Source organism: Sarcophilus harrisii, chromosome 2 (genome assembly GCF_902635505.1).
Source record: "Sarcophilus harrisii chromosome 2, mSarHar1.11, whole genome shotgun sequence".
NCBI classification, from domain to species: Eukaryota; Metazoa; Chordata; class Mammalia; order Dasyuromorphia; family Dasyuridae; genus Sarcophilus; species Sarcophilus harrisii.
Genome location: NC_045427.1, coordinates 419379663 through 419398289, shown reverse-complemented (window position 1 = coordinate 419398289; position 18627 = coordinate 419379663).

Below are 18627 nucleotides of genomic sequence, written 5' to 3'. Positions count from 1 at the left end.
TGTTAACTTGGTGCAGCCCCTCCCTTCAGAGACTGGATTGGTCTGTTCTCTTCCAGGTTACTGATACACACACTACATGTGTCCCCTAAATATGTATAAACATGTTCCCCTCCCTCATCATACATCCCATGCTCAAAAATAGTGGAAAACTCCTCCTTAAAAGGTGTATTGTTTAATATTCAATTAGCCTGTTAAGCAGGCACAATAGTGATTTGGTTAAGTTAGGTCACTGATCTCAACTAGTTTGGGCTGGATCAACTATTATTTCAAATTTGTGGTTTCCTCAAAACCACAAAACTCTTTCTGATCAACTGAATCCACCTGTACCTTCCTAGTTCCTCAATTCCTTATTTGCTCAAGGTTTCTATTTAATTGTTCTGTGGAATCTGAATCTTCCTTAACCTCTTACTTTCTGAAAACCCCTTGATCGGTGGTACCCACTATCCTACACTACTTCAAAGCTTGAAAATCTTTTCCCCAGGATCTCTTGGAGTCAGTTCAAACCCACTGAGAGCAGATAGTTAAATTTTCAGTGTGGATCAGCAAACAATACAAATCAGGGCTTGTTTTATTGTTTTGCTGATTGTCTTGACTTAAGATGATGGGGAAATAATAATTAATGAATATTAAATGTAAAAATGGATTATGTACACATTCCCTCCCTGCCAAGAGCTGTTTATTAAACATTTACCAGCATATCCCTGATTTTTTTATATTTGTCCCTTAACTCAATGAGAAGAGAGACTTCCTAGTCAATTCACATGCTGCCATTTGCATGGTTGGCCCTTTAGCTTTTACTGAGTAGGGTAGTGGGCTGGTTGTCACAAACTGAGCATCCCAAATTATTTTTTTCTCTCTCCACCCTGGGTTTTCACAATCTTGGACTTTTCCTGGTTCTTTTCCTATTCCTCTAATCAATTCTTCTTGGGTTTATTTTCAGAATCATTATCATCCATGTCCTTCCTTCTGTATTTGGTCTAATCCAGAGCTCTGTCCCGAGTTCTTTTCTCTCTCTCTAGTCTTTCTTTTGGAGATCCCATGAATTGTCATGTGTGAGAAATACTAAAAAGTTTCATTTCCACAGAGCGTTTCAAGCTTCAAGATAAGGTAGGATAGTGGATACCTCTGACCAAAAAAAAATTTTTTTTAAATTTAATAGCCTTTTATTTACAGGTTATATGCATGGGTAACTTTACAGCATTAACAATTGCCAAACCTCTTCTTCCAATTTTTCACCTCTTACCCCCCCACCCCCTCCCCTAGATGGCAGGATGACCAGTAGATGTTAAATACATTAAAATATAAATTAGATACACAATAAGTATACATGACCAAACCGTTATTTTGCTGTACAAAAAGAATCAGACTCTGAAATATTGTACAATTAGCTTGTGAAGGAAATCAAAAATGCAGGTGGGCATAAATATAGGGATTGGGAATTCAATGTAATGGTTTTTAGTCATCTCCCAGAGTTCTTTCTCTGGGCGTAGCTGGTTCAGTTCATTACTGCTCCATTGGAAATGATTTGGTTGCTCTCGTTGCTGAGGATGGCCAGGTCCATCAGAACTCTGACCAAAAAATTTAAAGAAAGATTAAGATTCCACAGAATAATTAAGTGATCAATAGAAGACTTGAGCAAACAAGGAATTGGGGAGCTAGGAAGGCACAAAGTTCAGCCAATCGGAAAGAGCCTTGTAGTTTTGAGAAAACCAAAAACTTAAGATAATAGCCAATCCAGTCCAAATTAGCTGGGGTTAATGACCTGACTTGACCAAATCCCTACTGTGTCTGCTTAATAGGCTAATTGAATATAAAACGACACACCTTTTAGGAGGAGTTTTCTGCTATTTTTGAACATGGGATGTATGATGAGGGAGGGGAAACATGTTTATACACATTTAGGGGACACATTTAGTGGGTGTATCAGAAAGATTATAACCCAGAAGGGAACAGACTAATCCAGTCTCTAAAGGAAGGGACTGTGCCAAACTAGGAAGTATGAAGCTTCTCCCACTTTTGTGCTTAGGGCTTCTTCTTCCCAAACAGGAGCAGAGCCCACCAGATTCTTCTTTAATAAGTTTTCCTTGATAGCTGATTTTCACGTCAAGAGTGTATTTCTAACACCATGGGTTCAACTATTTATTGTATCTGTGTAAGTGTCTCTCTAAGCTCCTGTTCAACCCACACACAACTACTTCTGGTACAGGTCTGATCATGTCCTCTTGTTCAAGAAGCTTTAAGAGCTACTTATTGATGCTACACTAATATATGTTTGGTATTTAAGGACTTTCACAATCTGATTCCAGACTGATTTCAGGCACTCTATGTGCTCATCAAATTGACCTCCTGGCTCTCCTCAGGACATGGCACTTTATTCTTTTGCCTCATTGCCTTTCCTCAGGTCTTTTCCCCATGCTTGGAATGTTCCTCCTTACCTCCTTGGAATCTCTAAATAACCCCTCAAGATTTAGCTCAAGTGCCATTTCTTTTTTTAAAAAATTTCAATAGTATTTTATTTTTCCAAATATATGTAAAAATAGTTTCCAACATTCACTTTTCTAAGACTTTGTGTTCCAAAGTTTTCTTCTTTCCTCTTTTACCTTCCCCCTCCCTGAGACAGCAAGTAATTTAATATAGGTTAAATATGTACAATTCTTTTAAAATATTTCCATATTTATAATGCTGTGCAAGAAAAATCAGACCAATAGGGAAAAAAAACCACAAGAAAGAAAAAAAAAACAAGCAAACAAAAAAGGTGAAAATACTATGATTCAGTCCACATTCAATTTCCATAGTTCTCTTTCTGAATGTAAATGTCATTTCCTATCCCAAATTTATTGAAATTGTTCAAGTGCCATTTCTTATAAGAGGCTTTTCCTGATTCTCTCAGTTGTGAGGTTTTTCCAATTTCTTTAAATTTATTTTGTATATACATCTCAGTGTACATGCAATTTCTCTGAAGTAGAATGTGAGTCTTTCAAAGGCCGGGATATATTTAATTTTTGTTTTTGTATTCTCAGTGTCTGGCACCTAGCCATCCATTAATAAATAACTGTTGAATTGAATTGAAAATCATAAATTAATTTGATAATTGGCCAAATGAAAGCTATACACTTGATAATGTTAAGCCCATACCTGCAATACCAGTCCTGGTGTTGTGTATGGCCTAGAACAACTATCATTGTTTTCAGGATATATAGAGAAATTCTCTATTCCTTGGGACCCTCCATAGCTTGAGTATCAGGCAAGAAAAGGACAGCCTTTAGATTTAGCCCTTCTTATGTCTGGGCACAATCTCCCCATTAGAATATATTTGGTTGAATTCCTTAGTTCTTTGATGGGTACATAGTCCTTTTCTGAGCTATTATTATCCTAGACTGCAGAGTCTATCTGCAATAAACAGATTTTTTTTGGAACCCATTTGAGTGATTTCATTGTTTTTCTTCCTAGTCATTAGGGAGTTCAATTAATTACCCAATGAGAGGAAAAGATGTTGTGTTGTATTATCTTTTCTGGCCCCTAGATGAATCCTAAGCTTATTTTGCAAATGGTCAAGATATTTGGTCTTTCAACTACTTAGTATAATAGAGTTTTTTCTAACTGAATATCTTGTATTAAGAATTTTGTAATAATGAAACTCATCATTTTTATTATAGAAGGTTTTTTCCAACCCTATTTCACTTTAAAATAAACATAGCATTAGAGAGAATTGGCTTAAAAGAGCCTCAAATCCAAACCAGTCTTCCAAAAATATTAGATGATGTTACAAGTACATAGTTGAAATTGGAGGAAAGAAGATATTCTGAGAAGTGGAGTGAAAATGGAATGTGTTTCAGGCATGGGAGAGAGATAATGTGAAGAAAGGAGAGATGAAGATGGAGTATTGTATCTGAGAAATAGTAAGAACACCAGTTTGGTTGAATCGTCAAGTGATTGAAGGACTACTGAGTATCCCCCAAGACTCTGTCTTGGGTACTCTTTCTTTTTGCTCAATACTATTTCACTTGGTGATTTCATCATTTTCCATGGATTCAATTATCTTCTCTATGCTGATAATACCCAGATGTGTATATCCAGCCCATGTCCCTCTTTTGAGTTATAGTCATATATTACCAACTGCCTTTTGGTCATCTCAAACTAGATATCCTATAGATATCTTTTTATATACCTGTTTATTTACTTGTTATCGCCTCTCTTAGAATGTGGGCTTCTTAAGGGCAGGGACTGCTTTTGCCTTTTTTTGCATCCCTGGCACTTTACACAGTATCTGGCACATAGTAAGCACTTAATAAATGCTTTTGATTGATTGACTAAAAAGATTGGAAAAGTAGGTGGGAACCAGGCTGTGAAAGACTTTAAATGAGGCAATAGAGAGTTATGGGAATTGATTTGGTAGGAGTGGAGTGATGAGGTCAGATTTGTGATTAAGGACAGTTACTTTGGCAGCTGTGGAAGGATGGATTGCTGTGGCGAGAGACTTGCAGAGAGAGCTATATAGTCCAGGCAAGAGATGAGGAACTGAGGCAAACAGGGGAAGTGTCTGAGATCAGATTTGAACTGGGAAAGATGAATCTTGCTGCCTTTAGGCTTGATACTCTATCTACTTTGCTACATAGCTATCCCTCTCTCTTATTTGGTCATAAACTCTTCCCTTATCTGTAGATCTAATAGATAATTTTTTTCTTCCATGTTTCCCTAATTTCCATTGTTTTCTTAAAAGATTATATCAACTTTTGGTTCTACCTGAAGTGTCAGTGGGGATATCAATCCCCCTGTTTCCCTACTAACTTGGAGTTTTATTGGTTTTCATCAGCTTTACCAGTGTGATTGTATCCTAGTTTTTATTTTCATTTCTCTGATAACTAAAATTTGGATGATTTTTCTTAAAGGTGGCTATTAACAATTTGGTTTTTTTCTTTTGAGGACTGCCTGCTTATATAATAGTAATGATTAATAGTTAATATTTGTAGAATGCTTTAATATTTACAAAGTGTTTTGTGTATTTCATTTAATTTTGACTGCCAGATGGAGGCTATTCTTATCTCCATTTTACAGATGAGGAAATGGAGGCTGGTCTCATGGTTACAAAATGCTTGAGGCAGGATTCAGGTCATCCTTCTTCCAGGTCTAAGGTTCAGCTTATCCAGTGGGGGTAGGAGTGGCAGAATGAAAAAAGTGGGTAGAGCTGGTGGAGGAGCTGAGGACCAGAAGGTTCCAATCTAACTTACTATTTGAATGGACTTGGACAAAGTGCTCTGGACTTGTATCCTATTTTTAAAATAATGAGGTGGATGAGTTCCAAGGTTCCTTCCAGCTCAACATAGTGTGATTTGATGATCAGTTAGTAACTTTGTGTCAATTTCTTATAGATTTTGAGTATCTATTTTTTAGTATAAATAGTAGTTGCAGTTTTTTTTCTGATCTTTTCTTACTTTTTATTCCTGATACCTTGTTTTTTTCCATAGAAAAAACTTTCATGTCTGATTCTTTTTGTACAGCAAAATAACGATTTGGTCATGTATACTTATTGTGTATCTAATTTATATTTTAATGTATTTAACATCTACTGGTCATCCTGCCATCTAGGGGAGGGTGTGGGGGGGTAAGAGGTGAAAAATTGGAACAAGAGTTTTGGCAATTGTTAATGCTGTAAAGTTACCCATGCATATAACCTGTAAATAAAAGGCTATTAAAAAAAAAAACTTTCATCATTCTCCCTATAAGTGAGGTGAATAGTTGTAGATCATATAGAGCTGGAAGGAATCTACAAGGTCATCTAGCCTAAGGTTCCCCTATATTCAGATGAGAAAATTGAAGCTCAGGGACTTGCTCAGACTCTCATAACTAGTATCATGGGTAAGATTTTAACCCAGCTCCTCTGATTTCCTTCTTTTTGATCATTATGTTCTTCCCAACTTTTGCCCATATTCCAAAGCACATCTATATTCACACTGATGCTATATTGATGCTTCTTTTAACTCTTTTAACTTATCTTTTTAACTTTTTAATTTATTTTCTTTTAACTTCTCAACTCCTCCATCTCATTAAATACCATCACCTGATCCTTGATTCTGTCTTAGCTTCCCTAGGAATGGTCACTTGATGGATCTGCAAATGTGCCATTTCCTCAATTAGAGACTTTGATCTTACTCCAACTGATCATAATTTCCTGCCATTCTATCTCTCCCTATTCCTCACTTTTCCTATATTCTTCACCTTTTGGAGACACCTAATCCCGCCAGCCTCAGTACTTTTCTCAAGTCCTTAGTCCTGTTCGAACTTCACTTTCTTGCCTTTACTTTTTCAATACCTTTTCTTTTCTTTCTTTTTTTTTATTTTGTAAGGCAATCAGGGTTAAATGATTTGCTTAGGATCACACAGCTACTATGTGTCCAGTTCATAAGAGTTATGGGTATGAGGCTCAACACATAATAGCTGAACTCAGATCTTTCTGATTACATTCTATCCACTGTACCACCTCATTGCTCCCTATAAATAATAAAAATAACTTTGCAAAATGCTATTAGATGCCAACTAGTCTGTTGATTTGGGGAAGATGACCCAGGAAGGAGGCTCATGAGCAATAATAATAAAACCCCCAACTCTTTAAAGTTACCCCTAGAACCTTGAAGGGAGATATAATCAGTTGCCTTCTAGAGATTCAACTTTGTAATGAGAGTAGGGGTTTGATGACTAAGTCCACGGGGGCTGCTAGACCAATGGAATTATACGAATCTGTCAAACACGGAGAAAAGGACAAAGACTTGGGGATTTTACATCTAGGCTCAACCTTGTGGGGCTAAACAATTACTTGGGGGCTTTTGTACTCTTAATTGAAGAGATTAAAATAGGCACCAAAAGTGGAAAATAGAAATAGATTCAGGAGAGCAATAAATTTGGGAAAGCATAATTGTAAAAAATATTATAAAATATCATAATAGAGATTTGGTTACAGTTCAGTCAACCTGAAGACATTGTCACACATCTATCAGAGATTGTAAAGGGTTTCTATTTTTATTTACATGAAAATACTTCACAGCTCAAGCAATTACAACTCAGAGTCATAAATGAACTAAGAATTTTATGTTTTGGGGTACTTAACTTTTCAAGTCTCAGAAAAGTGCAAGACAGGATCTATGCAATAAGAGGAGCAATGTTAGAAATATACTATAAAGATAAAAAGAACTCAAGAGTGTATGAAGTAGTAACCAGGGAGGAGTTTGGTAGCTCAGAGAGAGGGATCAAAAAGGAGCCAGGTGTACTAGAGTTCTGTCCTAATTTCACTCTATACAAACAGGCCAATCTGGAATTTGGTTTTGACTGATAGTAGCTAGATAGGCTTCTTCCTGATAAGGCAAGAGAATAAGCTGATTTCAAAGTCCACATCTCTTTGAGGAATTAGCATCAGAATAGTGAAGTTCAGTATTCTCACCCTTTTCTCTCCTTGATCTTTCTTGATTCCTTTTCTGTCATCTTTTGTGTATAAAATTTACCTCTCTCCCACCTGGATAAGTGCAAGTCATCTTGATCCAAGGATGCTGATATGGTTCCCTCTCATGGTGAGAGGCTGATTGGGGTGTTTTGTCTCCTTGGGAGACAGCAGCAATTAGGCCCTCTGTCTGCTATAGCAGCTTCCCACCTGTTTGTTTTTCCTCTAAGTCCTCTAAGATTGCAGGCAGAGCAATCAGTTTCTCATGCCTGAAATGCTAAACAGGGCTATGTGTGGGCTTAGAGTGTTGGCATGGGGACAAAAAAGACTGCTTAAGAAAGAATATCTTCCCAGGCCGTTAGAATTTATTTCCAATCTTACCTTTGAGCTGCAGTTTACAAATCAAGTCCCCTGGCTAGAGATTATCTTTGCTATGTCTCGTATTCATACATTTGAATCTCTTCATGAGAAAGTCTTTCCCATCTTCTCTCTCCCATAAGTTCAAAGATGTCTCTGTCCTCTTAATCTAGACCTCCAGTGGCACACTGGGGCTGACTTTTTCCTATACTCTTGATTACTACATTTGAGAATGATTTTCCTGATTTCCCCCTTTTTTCCTGAGCAGAATCTCTCTCTCTCTCTCTCTCTCTCTCTCTCTCTCTCTCTCTCTTTTATTATAGCTTTTTATTTACAAGATGTATGCATGGGTAATTTTTCAGCATTGACAGTTGCAAAACCTTTTGTTCTAATTTTCCCCCTCCTTCCTCCCACCCCCTCCCCCAGATGGCTGGTAAACCAATACATGTTAAAAATGTTAAAGTATATGTTAAATACAATATATGTATACATGTCCATATAGTTATTTTGCTGCACAAGAAGAATCAGACTTTGAAATAGTGTATAATTAACCTGTGAAGGAAATAAAAAATGCAGGTGAACAAAAATAGAAGGATTGGGGATTCTATGTGGTGGTTCACACTCATTTTCCTGAGTTCTCTCGCTGGGTATAGCTGGTTCGATTCATTACTGTTCTATTGGAGCTGATTTGTTTCATCTCATTGTTGAAGAGGGCCACATCCATCAGAATTGATCATCATACAGTGTTCTTGTTGAAATATATAATGATCTCCTGGTCCTGCCCATTTCACTCAGCACCAGTTCATGTAAGTCTCTCCAGGCCTTTCTGAAATCATCCTGCTGGTCATTTCTTACAGAATAGTAATATTCCATAACATTTATATACCACAATTTATTCAGCCATTCTCCAATTGATGGGCATCCATTCAGTTTCCAGTTTCTGGCCACTACAAAGAGGGCTGCCAGAAACATTTTTGCACATACAGGTCCCTTTCCTTTCTTTATGATCTCTTTGGGATATAAGCCTAGTAGTAACATTGCTGTATCAAAGGATATGCACAGTTTGATAACTTTTTGAGCATATTTCCAAATCGTTCTCCAGAATGGCTAGATGTATTCACAATTCCACCAACAATGTATCAGTGTCCCAGTTTTCCCACATCCCCTCCAACATTCCACATTATCTTTCCCTATCATTCTAGCCAATCTGACAGATGGGTAGTGGTAGCTCAGAGTTGTCTTAATTTGCATTTCTCTGATTAATAATGACTTGGAGCATCTTTTCATATTGCTAGAAATAATTTCAATTTCTCCAACTGAGAATTGTCTGTTCATATCCTTTGACCATTTATCAATTGGAGAATGGCTTGATTTCTTATAAATTAGAGTCAACTCTCTATATATTTTGGAAATGAGGCCTTTATCAGAACCTTTGACTGTAAAAATGTTTTCTCAGTTTATTGCTTCCCTTCTAATTTTGTCTGCATTAGTTTTGTTTGTACAAAAACTTTTCAATTTGATATAATCAAAATTTTCTATTTTGTGTTCAATAATGATCTCTAGTTCTTCTTTGGTCATAAATTCCTTCCTCCTCCACAGGTCTGAGAAGTAAACTATCCTATGTTCCTCTAATTTATTTATAATCTCATTCTTTATGCCTAGGTCATGAACCCATTTTGACCTTATCTTGGTGTACAGTGTTAAGTGTGGGTCAATGCGTAGTTTCTGCCATACTAATTTCCAATTTTTCCAGCAGTTTTTGTTAAACAGTGAATTCTTATTCCAAAAGCTGGGGTCTTTGGGTTTGTCAAATACTAGTTATTGACTATTTTTGTCCTTTGAACCTAACCTATTCCACTGATCAACTAGTCTATTTCTTAGCCAATACCAAATGGTTTTGACAACTGCTGCTTTATAATATAATTTTAAATCTGGTACAGCTAGGCCACCTTCATTTGATTTTTTTTCATTAGTCCCCTTGAAATTCTTGACCTTTTGTTTTTCCATATGAACTTTGTTGTTATTTTTTCTAGGTCATTAAGATAGTTATTTGGGAGTCTGATTGGTATAGAGCTAAATAAATAGATTAGTTTAGGTAGTATTGTCATCTTTATTATATTTGCTCTCCCTATCCAAGAATATTTAATATTTTTGCAATTGGTTAGATCTGACTTTATTTGTGTGGAAAGTGTTTTGTAGTTTTGCTCATATAGTTTCTGATTTTCCCTTGGCAGATAGATTCCCAAATATTTTATGCTATCGGTAGTTACTTTAAATGGAATTTCTCTTTGTAACTCTTAACTGCTGGATTTTGTTAGTGATATGTAAGAATGCTGATGACTTAGGTAGGTTTATTTTGTCTCCTGCAACTTTGCTAAAGTTATGAAATATTTCTAATAGCTTTTTAGTAGAATCTTTGGGGTTCTCTAAGTATACCATCATATCAACAAAGAGTAATAATTTGGTTTCCTCATTACTTACTCTAATTCCTTTGATCTCTCTCTCAACTCTTATTGCTGAAGCTAGCATTTCTAATACAATATTGAATATTGTATTGCCCACTATCACCTTGTGGGCAACCTTGTTTCACTTCTGATCTTATTGGGAATGGTTCCAGTTTATCCCCATTACATATGATTGAGCAGACTCTCTTTGAGAGCTCAACTTTTGTTTGCCCATAGGTTCAAAAGCACAGCCTGTCTTCTTCCAAGTTCCACCCTTCCCTCTCCTTCTCCCTTTAGATTCAGATTCCTGGATTATAGTGTCTAGAGCTGACCCATGTGTGGAGGAAATGACATATGCTAAGAACAAACTAACCCTTAGCCTCATGCTAACATAGTATATAGACCCCTCTCCCATCTTTAGTCTCTCACAAAATTCACTTAACTTCAGTCAAGTTCTGCTATTGTCTCAGTTTTCTTTTTCTCCTCCTGCTCCTCTTCTTCCTGCTCCTCCTCTTCCTCCTTATCTTCTTTCTTTTTCTTCTCTTCCTTTTTTCTTCATCTTTTTCTTCTCTTTCATCTTCTTGTTCTTCTCTTCTCCTTTTTGTTTCTTCTTCTTGTTTTTGTTCTCCCCTCTCTTCTCTTTCTCCTCCTCCTCCTCTTTTTTCTCTTCCTCTCTTCTTCTGCCCTTCTCTCCTACTTCTTCTGTTCCGCCTTTTCCTTTTTCTCAGGATTTGAGATTTTGTTGGTGTAGGTAAATGCCCAGGAGGAAACTCCCATTATCAATGAAGTTTTGCAAAGGGTCTTAGAGAGTTACATGGGGGCACTGAGAGGTTAAGTGAGGAATCATATTATTTAGAACTAGAAGGGAGTTCTGAGAGAATTGAGGTCGATGTACTTGTTTAACATATGAGCCTGAGGCTGGGAGTCCAAGAACATATAGGAAGGAAGCATCAGAAGTGGGCTCTGAACACTGCTCCTTTGATTGTAGGTTGATGCTTTACTTATTACATTACAGAATCTCCATCACAAATAGTATTAGTGTAGAGAGTGTTCTTGAATCCAGGTCCATGGGGGTCAACTGAATAAGAAGGTTCCTTTTCCTTCCACTTTGGGACAACTAAGTAGTGCAGTGGATAAAGCGCCAAGCCTGAAGTCAGGAAGTCCTGAGATCAAATCTGGCCTCAGACACTGGCTAGCTGTGTGACTTCACCCTGCTTGCCTCGGTTTCCTCATCTGTCAAATGAGTTGGGAGAAGGGAATGGCAACCCCCTCCAGCAACTTTGCCAAGAAAACCCTAAATGAGGTCACAAATGATCAGACATAACTGAAATGACTGAACAACAGCAACAATAATAAAAGAAGAACGCTCTCCTTCATCCGTGGGAGCTTTTGCTTTTTATTGGTGTATAAAAAAGGTCTGGGGTAGCTACTCAGGGTGCAATTTTCATATATGACACCAGATGGCGCCCCGAACTTAAGCTATTCTAGAGCTGGGTCTCGGGTGGGAGGATGAGGACCTACCTGGTGGGACAATTCCTTTGCCAGGCGTGGGCGGGACCTACCTATAGCGTCTCGGGCTTCAGCCCTGGGTTGATTCAGGGATGGTTCGCGGCAAACTTGAACCGGAAACAGGCTATTAAATTTTTAGTATGAGCATTTACACCTCAGAAATCAGCAAACGCTACAAATTAGGGCACGAGTGACTGTTTTGAGGACTGACTAGGCCTACGAAAGTGATGTAGAAAATGTTCCTAATGCAGATTAAATTTAAAAGTGTTGTGACTAAATCCGCAACCCAACTCCTCCAACCTCGCCGCCCCAAACCTGCAGTTCCACGTTGACCAGTACACGGCTGGTACGCCCATGGAAACGAATTAGTTCCTGGTATTAATCCACATTTCTTTGCTATTCCCCATTTCGGGTGACTGGAAATGTAGATTAGAGCACATTTGCTGAATGAAAGGGAAAATTTTGTCTAGGATAAAAACTAAGGAGGGTTTCTATCCTTAGCCTTTCTCACCTCTCCATCTTCTCTGGCTTTTCAAGTGCTCAATTAAAAACAATTAATTATCCATTTTATTTGAAAATATATTTTTGTTTCGTGAAATATTTATTAATTGCATGTAAAAGAATGTTAATGTCTTAAAAAATTTTTGAGTTCCAAATTCTCTCCTCTCCTTCCTCTCTCCATTCTTGCGAAGGCAAGGAATTTAATAAGATTATGCTTGTGAAGTCATGCACATCCCTTTTCAAAGGGAAATGGCTTTTCAAAGACATTCCTTAGCACCCGCTTTCAAACCCTCACGAGGCAAACGCTCTGCTTCTGGTTGGCGAGCTAAACAGCAACAATCTAGTTCCAAGCTTCAGTAGGCTAATCACCAGGGGGGCTGATTTCAGGGACGATTTCAGACATCTCCCAGAGGGTAGTGCTGCTGCCTGGGCGGGAGATGGCTCCAATCAAACTCAAAGGACTGCCACCTGAATTGCTCCCAATTCAATCCCCTGGAGCTCTTTTTTTTTTTTTTGGTTAAAGCATAGAGTGAAGTCATTTTGGTCCTCTTCGAGAAGGAAGAACAGCAACCAATCAAACAAGTTTAGAGATTTTAATCTGAGTACACTCGATGTTCTTCTGATCGGTTCATTGTAAATTCCTTAAGTTCGTGGGCTTTTGTTTTTATCTTCCGGCTTTGTATCGAGTAGGTGCTTGATTAATGTGCGTTGAATTGTACTCTCTCACTGCCAAATTCAAGAAAGCAGCCTGACTCACTTTCCCGTCTTTTTTTTCCCTGTCCCAGGTTGAGGACACAAAGAAGAGGGTGGGAGAGGGACAATTACAAAATAAATCCCAAATCATTTGCTTTTAAGTTTGGATTTTAGGGGCATATCCAGTCTTCTTATTGGGAGATTGCCAAATTCTTTCTTCCTGACTCCTCAGTTGTTCCTTCTCTGTCACCAAATCATTTTTTCTTCTCCCCCTAAATTATGCTTAGCCCTTTTTTTCTTTTCTCTCAACTGTCTTCTTCCAAGATCTCATCCAATTCAGCTATCATCTCAATGTAGATAACTTCCAAATCCATAATTCTAGCTATAATCTCCAGTTCTTCTCCTTACTATCCACTTTGCATATAGTTGGGGCTTAATAAATGTTGGTTGAGCTCTAAGAATTCTACCTTGAAGTCCCTCTGAGAACTCCAGCTAAACACATTGAAAGGTGTGTTTTCCTTCATCATCCTATCCTGCATCAAAACTCAGTCTTCTCTCAATTTTCCCCACCTTTGTCAATAAGAACAATAACTCACATTTTAAAAAATCATGTTGATGAATTTTAATTCAGCACACCATTCAAACCTTCAGGACTTAAATGTACTGTGCCTGAAAACAACATGTGAGAATAATCATGATTAAGAATATAGTTATTTATATTTTAGATTTCCAGTTGTTACAAGAAAGAATGGGTGTCAAAGAGATCATAAAAAGGGTAAAGAATCTACATGTATGAAAATATTTGTAGCAACTTTGTGGTGGCAAAGAATTGGAAATTGAGATGACCATTAATTGGGGAATGACTAAAAAGTTATGGTATATGGTTGTAATGGAATGCTTTTGTGCTGTAAGAAATTATGAGCAGAATGCTCTCAAAAAAGCTTGGAAAGATTTAGAGGAACTGATGCTGAGTGAAGTGAGCAGAATCAGGAAAACATTGTACACAGTAACAGCAACATTGTACAGCGATCATCTGTGACTGATTTAGCTCTTTTCGGGAATACAATAGATGACATTTCCAAAAGGCTCATAATGGCAAATGCTATGCACAATCAAAGAACTGATGGAGTCTGAATGCAAATAGAGATGTATTATTTTCTCTTTCTTTCTTTCTTTGCACATGGTTTTTTCCCCCCTTTTACAAATTGCAGTTGTTTTGCAAACAGTTTCTTCTTTCACAACATAACTAATATGGAAACATGATTGCACATATATGATCTATATAAAATTGCTAATCATCTTAGGGAAGGGAGAAGGTAGGGAGCAGGGGAGAATATTTGGATCTTAATTTTTTTATAATAGTTGTTTTATTTTTCAAAATACATGCAAACATAGTTTTCAACATTCACCTTTGCAAAACTTTGTGTTCCATATCTTTCTCCCTCCTTCCTCATCTCTTCCCTCCCCTAGACAGCAAGTAATCTAATATATGTTAAACATGTGAAGTTCTTCTAAACATATCTCCACATTTATCATGTTACACAAGAAAAATCAGCTCAAATGGGGGGGGGGCGGGAAAAGAGAAAAAAAACACAATCAAGCAAATAACAACAAAAAAGGTGAAAATACTAAATTGTGATCTACATTCAATCCCCATAGTCCTCTCTCTGGCTGCAGATGGTTCTCTCCATCACAAGTCTATTGGAATTTGGCCTGAATTATCTCATTGTTGAAAAGATCTATATCCATCAGAGTTAATCATTAAATAATCTTATTGTTACCTCCAGGCAACTTGGTAAAACTATGAGTTGCAGGAAAAGATACCAGTTCACATAGGTAGAGGAAGAGGAATTATTTTGGACCTCTCAAAAATAATAAAAAATTCTTAGCATTAGTCGGTAAGCTAGATTATGCCATATGTTTCACAGTACCTGCACTCTACATTGTGGTGTCACTTGTTCTTATGGCATCTTGTCAGATGATGCTCCTTCTTGGCTCATCACTAGCCTGGAGGTTTTCTATTTTTATTGTGTTAATAGTTTTATTACCTCCTCTCACTGACCTTCCATTTAACTAAAGGGAAGTCAAAGTCCTTTTACATCATCCTAGAGCGTCAGGAGGGAAAATTCTGGAATGGAAAGTCTGAGGAAGAAAGACTAGTAATTGGGATGGTTTTCCTTGTGTTTGCTATACACTTCTGTCTGGCCAAGAATGTCATAGTAATTTCTGATGACAGACTTCAAAATTTAAATTTTCTTAATTATCTATGCTCTGGTGATGCTGAACTTAACGACAAGAAGGGAAACATTCCTTAAAACATGAATTTTGGAAATATGAATTTTATTTTGATTAAATTCCTTAAGGACAAATTCTAGTTCCAAGCTTCAGTAAGTTGATTTCAGGGACGATTTCAGACATCTCCTAGAGGGTAGTGCTGCTCCCTGGGCAGGAGATGGCTCCTGTGATGCTGGTGGAATAAAAAACTTTTTACCCATGTGACCTTGTACAAGCCTCTTAACCTCCTTAAAATTCAGTTTCCTCACCTGTAAAAGGGGGCATTAGACTAGATGGCACCTGAGGTCACAGAATCATAGATCCAGAACTAGATAAGATCTCAGAGATCATCTAGTTTAGGGTTTCTTAAATTTTTTCCATTCCTTTATTCTTCTGAGAAATTTTTATATTACTCTGGGTACATAGTTTATAAAATGGGTATGCAAATCAAACATTTATTGATAACAAATCATAATTTCAGAACCTCCACATTCAGTTATGGGACCTCATATGGGGTCCTGAGCCATTGTTTAAGAAGCTGGGATCTAGTCCACTTTCTCCATCATTTTGTAGATGAATCTGAGGCAAAATTGATTAAATGGCTTTGTCTAATGGGGTGATACAGGGAAAAAGTGGTAGAGGAAGAATTTGAATCTAGGTCCTCTGATCTCATCCCAGAGTTTTACTGTATTGCACAATTCCTTTTCTATTGGATTTTTTTGGAGTCTGCTGTTTTTAACTTTTGGGTTGTCTGTTTTCTCTCAGCCTTTCATCCTAAGATATAAGAAACTCAATGTGCTACTTCAATTCCATGTTCTTGCTTGTCTAATATTTTATTATTGTTTTGTCATTGCTTTGCAGAGGTCCTCAAACTTTTTAATAGGGGGCCAGTTCACTGTCCCTCAGACTGTTGGAGGGCCAGACTATAGTAAAAACAAAAACTTTGTTTTGTGGGCCAAAGATACTTTGTAGCCCTGGGAGAGGGGGATAAAGCCCTCAGCTGCCGCATCTGGCCCGCGGTCGTAGTTTGAGCACCCCTGGTTAGATTTTGTTCCCACCAATAGGGTTTATTGGATCTTTCAAAAAAAGCAATATGTCCTGGTCCCTGTCTAGGACAACTTACATTTCCTTTTTCTGTAGAAAGACTGTACTTCTGGGAGCAGAGACCCTTTGGCCACCGGCATCTTTTTCAGAGGGTTTTTAAGACCTGAAGTTTGTGTTCACCTGAAGATGAATAGCTCTTTAGGGCTTTCAACCTTTCCTCCTGCTTTGCCCTTTCTTACTCTCCTAGACAGACAAGCACAAATTTGATATAGTTATTTCTTTGGAATTTCAGTGATAATTGAGTCTCCTCAGGCTGTCAGGAAGGTGTGCAACTGTTGCCTTTCTGAGGCAAGAAATAGCTTTTTCATAATAATAACTGCATTTTGCATGACACTAAAATTTGCAAAATATATATGTTATTTCAGTTGATATTCATAACAATCCTCTTAGATGAATTTCTATTTAATAAATGAGGAAACTGAGGTTTGCCAAAGATTATACTGCTAATCTTTATGATTCAGTGACTCAGGAAGAATTTGAACCTTCTGACTTGAAGACCAATTCTCTATTCACTACCCACCTCTTCCCCCTACCTCTTAGTATTTCGCTTGGAGTCAAGAACCTAAGTCAAGCTTGAATTCAAGTCCTGTCTGAGAAATATACTAGTTGTATGCTAGTAGGAAATATACTTAATTTCTGAATGTCCCTGGCAACTCCTTGAGACCACATAGGTGGAGGGTGTTTCCAAATTGAGACCCAAAACAAGCAGAACTGTAGGCCTAGGTTCTACTTTCTGTCCCTCCAATCTCCTGATCCAAATAACTGGTATGTTTTGCTGTTTAATTGAGGTACAATTATGTCTGAAAGGATGAATAGCAGGGCTTGGATATACAATGCAGAAGGTAATAGTTCATGTGTTTTTATCTGTGGTTGACTTATTTCCTCAAGGATTATAATAATAGTATCTAGCACTTATAAAGTACTTTTAGGTTTGCAAAGTACTTTAACGATGCTATCTTATTTGATCCTTATCATCTCTATGTTATGGCTGAGGAAACTGAGGCAGACAGAAGTGATGGACCCATGGTTATACAGCTAGTCAGTTCTGAGGTTAGATTTGAACTCAGGTTCTCCTAATTCCAGATCTAGTGCTCTATCCACTGATCTACCCAATTAGAACTGGGGCTTGGGGAAATTTCTGCTTGTGTTTTCAAAGGGATCTGTATTTAGTAATCATTCAAACTTTGACAGACTTTTATCACTTCTATAAACATCGGTTTCGATAGGCAGCACAGGTGGTGGCAGTTTGCCTTTGAAGCAGGAGGAAGGGAGAAGAGAGGGACTCTGAATCCTACCCCTTGGCCTCCATCCACATCCTTCCCTACCACCTCCCACCCCCCTTCCTGTCCTCATTGCCCCAGCCTAGGAAGTCTAGAGATGTCCCTTCCACATGGGGCCCTCAAATAGCATCTAGTTCAACTTCTTGTTTTACACATGAGAAAAATGAGGCTCAAAGGGGTTAGGTGACTTGTCCACACAGGTGGTGAGAGGCAGAACCACTTCCTTTAACTTCAAAAACAGTGTTCTTTCTATTATTCCAAGTTTTTTCCTCTAATAACACACCTATATATACATGCACATATATACACATGGTACCATGAACTACACACATGTGCACTTACACACATATACACATATATGCACACACACATTTAAACACACACACACACACACACACACACCATCTCCTCTTTCCATCTTCTTTTCTGGTTAGATAGATTCTGTGCTGGTACAGTGCAGTTGGGAGATAGAGGGCAGGAACTCTTACCTGAATTTAAATCTGGCCTTCGAGCCTTACTAGCTATGTGACCCTAGGAAAGTCACTTGGTCCTGTTTGCCCCAGTTTTCTCGTCCATTAAGTGAACTGGAAAAGAATAGGGTAAACCACTCCAGTATCTTTGCCAAGAAAATCCCCAACAGGTCATGAGGAATCTGAAAGACTGAACAGCAATAATAGGGAATCATGTCTCATCTGAACTGAGTGAACATCAGAGCCAGGGAACATGGGAGCTGAGTCCCAGAGGTCTAGCAGTGTGGTATCTTCTGAGGGTGATGAGACAGCCAAGGAGGCAGAGGCAAATATTATACCCATCTAACAGCTGGGGATCAGTCTTGGAGTGAGTAGCCTTCCCTGAGCCACAAAGAGAGTGAATTCAGGATCACAAGCAGAGTAATAAGCTCAGTCTGAGTTGTCTCCCTTCTTTCTAGTTCCAGCCCAAAGGGATTGACACTATGTAGGGTCAAAATGATGAGTCTGTCCCTTTGCCTTTTGGACCCTTCTATTTGGATCAAACTCAGGTTTGGATGAGCATGAAA